Genomic DNA, 9,516 nt, shown 5'->3' on the forward strand with positions numbered 1-9,516 from the left:
GGTCTCTGAACTCTGAGACCTTGATGAGGACACTATTGGTTGAAAGTCAGTAGGTGTCTGAAGGGTTCAACTTAAACTAATCAGTAGAAACTTACCAATGTACTTGATGGATCTTGTCTTTGTATCCAAGCCCTAATTATTTCAAGGTCACACTCATCCTCATTTTTAATTTCAAATTTCCCTTAATGAAAAATCTTTAGAGAATCAATAAAAAATGGTCTAGCAAGGCTGCCGATGAGAGAAATAGACTTTCAGTTAGGAAAGGGAAAAATATATTGAACTTTCCTATGGCAAAGAAGAGTCTAGGTTATGGAATTTTCTTTTGCAAATTGTGAATGTCTTCGTGCACAGTAGTTTGTATAATATTCACTAAAGGTTATTAGAATCTGGTAAGCTGCTTTGTTGCTTATGAACAGACCATGCATGCTGAGAGTAACAATCTAATTATCCAAACTGTCGGTATCCAAGATACTGTCTCCCAAGATTAATGCGTTTGTGTTATGAGTTTCCCTCTGAGTGAGAGACAGTGGTTCTAAATAAATTGCACTGAATTGCTGTAACAAACAATGAAAATAAATCAACTTCTCATGTCAATTCTAGACTCGGGTGATTTCCACTGTGGATAGAGCAAGGCCAGTCTTCTGTGTTAGAATTAAAGCAAAGCCATCTTGTGGACCATAAAGAACCATGACAATCCTTCTTGGCTAATGTACTCACTGCTCTTCTTGAAGCTCTGTCACCTGCAGTTGTCCTTTTTCTTTATTCCTCCTTTCTGCAGATGTTCATTTGATGCAGTAGTTTTCTACCCTGCCCAGATGTATTTGTGTAGTCCCTGAGGTTGTCCCACTTGTGGCAAAGATGTCCTGACGTTGGGGTTGGCTCTAACATAGTGATTAAAAAGTGACTCTGGAGCCATAGTGCCCAGGTTCAAATCCCAGACTCTGTATTTACTACTCATCCTTGTAGAGTGCTTAACCATTCTATGTTTCTGTTTCATTGCCTATAAATGGGGATGATATTGCAAAGATATTTTTTATGAGAGTAAAATGAGTTCTACATGTGGAATGAATAGAACAGTGCCTGGCACAGAAGAGGCCCTTAATATGCAAATTATTATCTTTGCTATTAGTGCCTAGTAGGATGGAAAGTGTCCTGGATATAAAGTGAGAATAGCTGGGTTCACATCCTAGTTCAACTTCCCAAATTCCAGATCTATGAATCTGAGAAATGTTATTTAAAATTTGTAGTCTGTTTTGCATCTATAAAAGGCAGTAACATCTACCATAGGGAGGTTCTGAGAAGATAAAACGGGAAAACATGTGGTCAAGGGCATACATTATGAAGCCACAGTGACCTGGGCACAAACCTCAGCTAGCTATGTGGACCCAAGTAAGCTACTTTTCCTTTCTAAACCTTAGATTTATCCCATGTGAAATGGGGACAGCAATGCTATTTATTGTTGTGGAGATTAAATGGTTTAGCACAGTTTCTGGCCTGTGTTCTATTGAGCAATGAATAAACAGTGGTGAGCAGTACTGCCAATAAACCACCCAACCAACACTTGGCCTGTAGCTGACACTCATTGCATCCTTTTCCCACCTCCTCCCTCCCTTCCCCAACCACCCTTTGGGACCTGCACCTGCCTTACACCTAGTTAAGACCTGCTGCTTAGGGTAGTCACAGCTCTCAGACCCCTTCTCCCCAATATAAATTATACCCCCTCCCTCCCATGACTGTAGCATGCAATAATTCTGAAATAAACTTTTAGTAAAATCAAAACCTACATTGTACAATATGGTAGCCACAAGCCATATGTGAATAGTTACATTTAAATTTAAATCAACTAAAACTAAATACAATTAATGCAATTAATCCTATGCTGTCTGGATCTCTGCCAACACTGCCCTAGTTAAGAGCTGGGAAAACTTCCCTGCAGGAACCTAGCACTGTAGCAACTGCACTGGCCCAGCAGTGAAGAACCAAGCACGGGCTTGGAGACTGGTGAGCAAGCTGCCCTGGAGCCCTCTTCCAGCACCTCTTCTAGAAAATGCAGAAGGGACATGAGGGAACATTTGGGATATGGAAATATTCTATGTGTTGATGGTGACAGTGGTTTTATGGGTGTATACATCTGTCAAAGCTCATTAAATTTATAATTTAAGTGGATATAGTTTCTTGTATATAAATTATACCTCAGTGAAATTGATTAAAAAATATATGATTACCACTAACACACACACACACACACACACACACACACACACACGCATGCACACACACACGCCCTGCTTCTGGATGGATAAAATAAAAACGACAGAAAATACCAAATTTTGGTAAAGACATGAAGCAGTCAGAGCTATCATAACACTGTTGGTGGGAAGCTGAAATGTACAACGTTGGAAAATTCTTTTGCAGGGACTATTAAAACTGAACATATGCATACCTTTGACCCAACAATTCTACTGCTAATAAATAACTAACAGAAATGCAAACATATGTTCACCAAAAGATGTCTTGGAGAATATTCATAGTAGCACTGAAATATTCATAGCATCAAACTGGAAAACATCCAAGTGGCCACAAGAGAAGAATTGGTTAATCAATTGTATGTTAATACAGTGGAATATTATATATTGATGGAAATAAGCAGTCACTACACAACAATACGGATGAAGCTCACCAATGCCATGTTGAATGTAAGAAGACAAACACAAAAGAGTAACTAGGGTATAATTCTATTTATAAAAAACATTCAAAATAGGCAAAAAATTATGGTTAGAGATCAGGGTAGAGGTTACTCTTGTGGGGGGTAGTGACTGAAAGGGAGACTATGAGGGGATTCTGGGGTGTTGGTACTGCATTCTTTCTGGAGGTGGGTGATGGTTATGTGGGCACATTCGATTTGTGGAAATCCATTGTGCTGAGCTCTATGGTTCATGCCATTTTCTATATGTATGTTCTATTTTAATAACACACTTACTTGAAAAAAATCTCAGCCCTGTTTAATATACTCAGAACACTCAATTAGTTGGTTTTGAATCTGTTGTATGGGAACTTGTGTTTCTTTGGGGAAAATAAGCTGTTACCATTTTAGTACATTGTGAATCTCCTCACCTTGGGTGGACCCCATGTATCAGTTTCAAGGGCATGCGGGGTTATCACAGCAGCACAATGTAAGGTGCTCCTAACTTCCTGCTGATAGGTGAAGGAGGGACCAGCCTCCGGAAGAGAAACTGTTCCTGGTCTGGGACTGAGAAGCCCTGAGAGCAGGGGAGTCTCCTTCATTTGGTAGAATTTTAAAGGGAAAAGCCTTTGCTTTACATTGTTTCACTTTATTCTGCTAGCTGGCTGTCTTTCTAGTTTGTGCATCAAGGCGAGAGGAGACTTGAAGATATGCCAATGATATTGATGTAAGCCTGGGTGGTGGATGGTTGCAAGGTGTTCTAGTGTAACAGAGGGAGCTTGGGCCTTGCAGACACCCAGGTCTGGACTTAACTGAGTCTTCACTTGGTGTCTCTGGATGAAGTTGGAGAAAGTTATGAAAACTTTCAGAGCCCCAGATTTCTTATGTAGAACAGAAGGGAGGCATTCCACATTTGGGGCAAGTATTAGCATTAAAAGTTAGAGTTTTATATACTTTTTTTTTTTTGACCTTGATCTTCATTGAGGATTCAGTAAAAGTTCACACACACACACACACACACACACACACCCCTTACAATGTAATACTCATTATTTGTGATGGGCTGATATTTTAAATTTTATTTTTTTAAAGTAAAGAGTGCCAGTTGCAACCATTTAAATCTATTTCATCACCTACTCAAAAGCCACTGCCCACAGTTTGAAAAACACTAGTTCCAGGCACGTAGTCGTCAGGAATACATGGAAGCACCATAAAGGTTGGATAAGAAGCTTCTTTAAAATTCCATAAGACTGAAATCTGCTGTTATCTAGCAAAACTGGGACTTCCAAAGCAATAATGCCTGAAAGGTGGTTCTTAGTGAACTCCTGGCTTTAGGAATGGTTCTCAACCTAGGCTCCATACTAGAACCACCTCTTATGCCCTTAAAACTCCCCAGGCCCAAGCCACACTCCAGGCCAATTAAATTCGAGTTCCTGAAGGTCAGATGCAGACTCCAATGACTCCTGAGTTCTTGAAGGTCAGATGCAGACTCCAATGACTCCTGAAGCTCCCCAGGTGACTCCAATGTGCAGCCAAGACTGGGATACACTGGTGTAATGGGCCACATGGACAGTCTATCCCTGTTTCAACTCACACTTCTTCTTCCATGTGGGTCAGAGACAACTGGAGAGTCAGCCCCCCATGTTGTCCAGGCCCTGGGTGCCCATCAGGAGCATTATCAATGCCCCGGTGGTAATACCTGGAGACCCACTGTTGGGAGAGGGTGAGGACTTACTTTCTCTGGTTCTGAAGCATTGTCTTCATTTGCAGTTGTCTGTGAATTCACCTGAAATGACATGAATGGGTGCCTGCTGACCTCTTTCAGTCTCTTGTTGAAAGTCACAGGCTAAAGTTGGTAAAACACATTGAGGTCCCTGGACCAAGTGACGGAGACATTATGCTAATACAGCTGTGCCCTTTGGTGTTTACTACTGAGCAGAAATAAAGCCAAGAGTGTGTCTCCCTCTGGGGTGTGCCCAGCTCACACACACTCTGCTGCTGTCACCTTAGCTTGCAGTGTGTCTCATCATGGGATGGGCAGAAATTTAGTTAAATAAGAGACCAGAACTTTGCCTTTTTGCCTACATTCTGAAATATGCTTTTAACCAAAACATCTCATGGCCCACAAGAGTTTTCCAATGGCATAATTGTAAAGATGCAGTAAATTTCCAGTTTAATTTCAGCTTCACCAAAATCTCTTCCTCTGAAAGAAAATGTTGCTGAAAAGTGATACAACAGAAACACACAGCATGTTTTCTTTTTTAATTTTTGCAAGTTACTGGGGTTTAACTTCTCACAAATGAGCATTTAAAAACACAGGTTCATTTGCTTGTTATTTCTTATACAAAACTCTCTTTCCATTTAGCATTCTTAGTAGTGCTAAACCACAGGGGAGGCGTGAAAGTGGATGGAGAGAGCACAGAGAGCACATCCGTCTCCCGTGTGCCATTCCGATCAATCATTTCATTTATCGCATGACACCAGGCACAGGAGTTACTGCATTACGGGGCTGTTGAGCTCAGGTCTTTGAGACCCCATTTACTCTTCCAGAAGTATGTGCTCTGATTAATAATAGATGGTGAGCCACATAGTTAAGTGGAATGATTGGCACCTTTTATTGGTTGTCTTTAAGACTCAGTTAACGAAATTGGCAGACCAGGGAGTAGAGGTTTGTTGCTGGGCTGGTTGTAAACCAAATGCTTGCCTGTTTGTAAACCAAGAAAGACCTCCTTCCAAAGATAAAGCTCTTGGTGCTCTCTGGAAATTCACTTCCTGGTATGTGGTGTTTGAGTCCTTTTGGAGGCTGTGGCCCCTGAGTCTTTTCTTATTTTTCTACAAGGGTATTTCACCCTTTTGGTAATTGTCAAAAGTCAATGCCGACACATGTATCCCCATAAGTAGGCAACATAATTAGAAATTAACCTCTGATTTGGTGCTGACAGTCACCCATGGGTCAGGTTAAGTTTGGGAAGGATGGGATGAGACTTAGTTGCTGAAAATGCCACTAAGGAATGTGGAGTGATGAAACACTTAAGCCAAAAGCTAAAAATTAAAAACAAACACAGAAAGCCTGATGTACAGTGAGCATTATGTGCATGTGTGAGTGTGAATGTTGAGATGTGTACTGAGTATGGGACAGGACTGTGGCTGAAGGACTGTGGGTTTTTCTGTGACAGCTGGAGAGTGGGATGGGTTTGGGGGAATTAAAGTTTATTGCCCTCCTATCATGTCCCAGGCACTGACAGTGGTTTCACAAACTGACTTATTCCACACTCATACCAACCTTGCTTGATGGTGTCTCAGCTGGGTTTCTTCCACCTACCACCTACCACCCAGACTCACTCTCACCTTGTTCTGTGCCCCCAGGAGGCTGGTCTGTATGAACTACATCAGCAGGCTCCCTGTTCTAGGGCTTTCACTTGGGTTTGGCCAATAGTTTAGCACCAATAGGAAAGGGAGCAGGAGAAATACAGTTAACTTACTCTTCCGATCTGTTCCTATGAAGTTGCCAGGGGTTGGCTGTGTCTCTCTACCAAAGGCCACAGTACTTGTCAGATGACCCTCTCTGCAAAGTTAATCTTTCTGGGTTCTGAAAACTGCTCCTTCTCCCAGCCATTCAGGCTTAAGACTGCTCATGGCCCTCCACTGCCAGTGAAGTCTCTGTACCAGCCCTGCAGGTTTCCCCAAACCCTGTAAATAATCCCTTTATTGAAATCACTCCCATCACATAGCTTGAGTGGACCCTCTGATTCTCTGATTCTTGCATGGACCTTGACCACGACAGTGTCCTGATTCGTATTTGTAGAAATAAAGGTCTGAAAATTCAGGTTGCATAAGTGACTTGACTGACATCATATAGAGAATAATTGGGAAAATTGTGTTCCATCCTATTTGAACACAAAGCGAGTATCCTCAGATATCCCATTAACTGAGGTCAACAGCTGTTTAAGTTTTCTCAAAGGGGACTGAAGACAACACAGGTGGGCCTATGGAACCAGTGAGGGGGCAGGAGTTCTCGCCAGCTCTTGTGATGCTTCCTGTGGGTCAGTCACCCACACTGCTGCGTAGGGATATTGAATAGGGGGACGAGGGCATGAGCACGTCTTGGAATGATGGGGCCACAGAGATACGAAGATCATCTAGAGGCCAAAGTGGAGCTCCCCAGAGACAGGAAACTGCCACTGTTGGCATTTGCCTTTTTTACTGTCAGCTATCTGGCAACTCACCAAGAGATTCTTACTTTTCCCCAGTATTTTCTTAAAACCAATGCAGTCCAATAGGAATTAAAGCTGAAAAAGATTGCTGTATAGCAAAACTTATGCTGGGGGAGCTACTCATCCTGTTAAAAAAAATACAACTAATATTTATTGAGTGGCTACTACGTGCTAAGGACTGTGATCATGACTGCATGTATGTGAAAGTATTCCGTTCTTCCAAAATCCATGTGGTAGCTCCTGGTAACATTGCCATTTTACAGATGAGGAGACTGGGTTGTAGAGACTCAGAAACTGGCCTAAAGTCTTAGAGCTAGTCAATGGTAGAACTGGGACTTAAATCCATATCTCTCTGATAGTAATATCCTTGCTTTGACCTGTATACAGGATGGGCACACAGGTAGTAATGTAAGTATTCTTCTTTTCCTTGTTATTTTTCCTCTAATACAGGTAATACAGTGGCAATTATCTGATCCACCTTCCATCTTCTCCTTAATACACATTTTCTCTTATTTCTTCTCAAGCAGCCAAAAGATGTCCTTCAAGAATGGGAGAGCTCTTTTCTCCTTGCTTAAGCAAGACACTGTCTTTGATCTTCCATAGCTTTGAAATTATTGAATCTAGATATTATCCAACTCTCTCATCCATTCTTTAAATGGAGAGAGCAGGTTTGAACTAAATGTTAAAAGTAATGGACCAATATTTAAAATGCACTAAGAGCTCTTCCATTCAATACTTTCCCAGAACATAGAAGTATTTCCAGTTATCCTACTTTTCTTCAAACTGAGAATCAACAAATAAATAACATGTCAACTTCCATGGAAGGCTGTTCTTGCTTATTGGAAACCATTTAGCATGGGTTTTTTGTGTTTCTGTTACCATGACAATATGTGGTCTCTTCCCATATTTCCTTTTTCTAGATCTGAGGCACACTTGACACAATGGACTAATCATTACAAGTGTTATTTGTTGTGTATGATGACAGTGTTAAGTGGATTTTTGTCCTTTATCAGGGGTGTGTTGTCCATGTGATTATTAAAGTTTGTCAAGTTATGGCATTTAGCACAATTGATATTTCCATTATTTATGCTTCAGATTTCAGTGCAAGGATCACTTACTACCAACTGCTTTTCTGACTCTGCAAGACTATACTAGACTGCTAAGGTCCCTGCATTATCTCTTTCATTGTATTTTTCACAATTGATATAGTTTTCTTTTTTTAAAAAAAATAGACTTATTTTTAGAGCAGTTTCAGGTTCACAGAAAAATTCAACCGAAGTCATAAAGTTTCTCTATACGCTCTGCTTCCCCCACTATCACATCCTGCACCACAGTGGTACACTTGTTATAACTGATGAACCCACAGTGACACATAATCACCACTCCAAGTCAATAATTTACATTAAGGTTCAGTCTTGGTGTTGTACATTCTATTGGTTTTATCAAACATACAATGATATGTGTCCACCATTATGGTGTTATACAGAATAGTTTCACTGCCCTAAAAATCCTCTGTGCTCTACTTATTCATTTCTCCCTCTCCACCAAACGCTGGCAATCACTGATTGTTTTACTGTCTCCAGAGTTTTGCCTTTTCTAGAATGTCATCTAGTTGAAATAATAGACTATGTAGCCTTTTCAGATTGACTTCTTTCACTTATTAATATGCATGCAAGTTTCCTCCATGAACATATCCTTTCATGGCTTGATAGCTCATTTCATTTTAGCGTTAAATAATCCATCATATGGGTGTACCACAGTTTATTTATCCATTGACCTGATGAAGGGCATCTTGGTTGCTTCCAGTTTTGGCAGCTATGAATAAAGCTGCTATGAACATCTGTGTGCATGTTTTGTGCGAACATAAGCTTTCAATTTATTTGGGTAAATACAAAGGAGCATAATTGCTTGATCATATGGTATGAGTATGTTTCTTTTTGTCAGAAACTACCAAACTATCTTCCAAAGTGATTACTATTTTGCATCCCCATTAGCAATGAGTGTGAGTTCCTGTTGTTCCACATCCTTGTCAGCATTTGGTGCTGTCAGTGTTCTGGATTTTGGCCATTCTGATAGGTATGTAGTGGTGTCTCATCGTTGTAACTTGCAATTCCCTAATGGCATATGATGTGGAGCCTCTTTTCATATGCTTCTTTGCCTTCTGTGCATCTTCTTTGGTGAGGTGTCTGTTTGAGTCTTTTGCTCATTTTTTAATCAGGTTGTTTGATTTTCAGTGTAGTTGTTTAATGCCCATGCTCCTGCAGGAATATAAAGTCATTGAAGGCAGGACCTTTGACTTTTTTCTCATGGTTGTATTCACAGCACCTAGTTCAGGGCCTGCAGAGGTACAACAAATGTTTAAAAAAGAATGAGGGTGTGTGTGCACAAACTTGAACACTGCTGCAGTAATAAGTGAAGCAGCCAACCTGGCATAATCGATACTCATATTTACCAATTTACTCACTTCATGGCCATGAGTAATTTGGTCTGAGTCTCAGTTTCTTAAACTTCTGTTATGAGAATGATATAAGTGTGAAAACCCTTTATAAACCAAAGACTGGATATTTAAAAGATACTACTTATTTTGAAGTCCAGCAAATTGGGCCTTAAAGAAACATT

This window comes from Miniopterus schreibersii (genome assembly GCF_964146895.1).
Source record: "Miniopterus schreibersii genome assembly, chromosome: 11".
NCBI classification, from domain to species: domain Eukaryota; kingdom Metazoa; phylum Chordata; class Mammalia; order Chiroptera; family Miniopteridae; genus Miniopterus; species Miniopterus schreibersii.